Here is a 1431-nt window from a genome sequence, read left to right on the forward strand (position 1 = left end):
TGACAAAGAGGAGGAGGCGGTGGGGTGGGGGGGGTCAGCTCTCAACCACTTCAACACAATCAACAGAAAGCTCTCCTTGCTGCTGCTCTCAGACCCCAAAAAAACAAAAAACACACCCGTACCATAAAAACACAAGGATTAATCCTTGCTAAAAAAGGAGAAAATAGATATCTAATCTTAAAAGTGTGCTTTTCAGGACGGCTGTAAACTGTCTTAGTCAACGCCATAATCAGTTCGTTGGTTGTTGGCAGATGTGTACAATGCTATGGAATAATGCGAGTATAACCTCAACCTGAGTTGGAAACTTGATTGTTTTCAGGAGAACCTGAAACCGGAGGATATGTACTATGCTGCAGGGATGTCACATGAATATGTACATTGTTATATGTCTAAAAATTCAAAATAAAAAACTAAACAGAAATTCACTTGTGCAGAGACACTTTAGAATTTTGGAAATTGTTGTCCCACTAAAGTCCAAAGGTTCGTTCATCCAAAGGTTAATTGTCATCTCCAATATTAGACATCCAAAAAACACTTCCCACAACTCTCTACTACCACTCTAAGACACACAAATCTAACCACACAAAATGTTACACTTATTTACCAGGGCAGACACACACATTCCTCACATGAGCAAACACATCATGCTTAACTAAAAACTAACCAATCACTGCTTTAGTATAGACCTATACAGAGGTCAAAGGTCAGATTACCTGTTCTGAACAATGGATGCCAACAATAGTCAGAGAGCAAGAGGAGGAGAGACAGGGGAAAAGGAGGAGGAGGAGGAGAAGGAGGAGGAGGGGGAGACAGGGGAAAAGAAAGAGACACGCACACACACACACACACACTCTTTACTCTAAAAACAACACCGTTGGTTTACATACCGTATATTTGTAGTTGTGTTGTCTTGTTTCATGCTACTGTATACAATACCCTGCTACTTTTACAAATGTAATGTTTGCCCAATTAAATTCTTCTGTTTGACTTTAACATTGTAAGATTACTTCCACTCTAGAACATTGCTGATGTAGATATCATCCTATGAAAGACACAAGAGCTTTAATTTAGAACAGCAGTGTGTACATGGTATATCCAAAAATGCACTATTGTGAAGAAAGTGTTTGTGATTTGATGCAAATGCTTCATTTTGAACATATAAGGCATTTTTAACTTTGTGTGTGCTGTTTTGGAAATTGTGTGTAGAGTTCTGAAAAAGTAGAGGTGTCTGTAATCAACTGTAAAAAACTAAGAGTTTAATGGAAGCAATATGAAACTGTGAAAACAGTATATGACAGATCAACTAGCTATATAGGGGTCATAAAGCAGGCTAGGCTGCTGATAAACATCACGGTAGTATATACAGTAAGAGACTATTTCTGTGTGTGTGTGTGTGTGTGTGTGTGTGTGTGTGTGTGTGTGTGTGTGTGT

At 38.7% G+C, this 1431-nt stretch overlaps 2 long non-coding RNA genes across 2 annotated transcripts in view; one reads left to right on the plus strand and one right to left on the minus strand.

Moving 5' to 3' along the window:
* LOC116699191 (uncharacterized) overlaps positions 1–1197 on the plus strand; it is an 18336-nt gene extending 17139 nt beyond the window's left edge. Inside the window, exon 3 of the long non-coding RNA XR_004334390.1 lies at positions 1077–1197. This is a non-coding gene — a long non-coding RNA (uncharacterized LOC116699191). The remainder of the gene's footprint in view (positions 1–1076) is intronic.
* LOC116699192 (uncharacterized) overlaps positions 1–1431 on the minus strand; it is a 21445-nt gene that overhangs the window by 1408 nt on the left and 18606 nt on the right. The window lies entirely within an intron of this gene.

This window comes from Etheostoma spectabile, chromosome 12, assembly GCF_008692095.1.
Source record: "Etheostoma spectabile isolate EspeVRDwgs_2016 chromosome 12, UIUC_Espe_1.0, whole genome shotgun sequence".
Taxonomy (NCBI): Eukaryota; Metazoa; Chordata; class Actinopteri; order Perciformes; family Percidae; genus Etheostoma; species Etheostoma spectabile.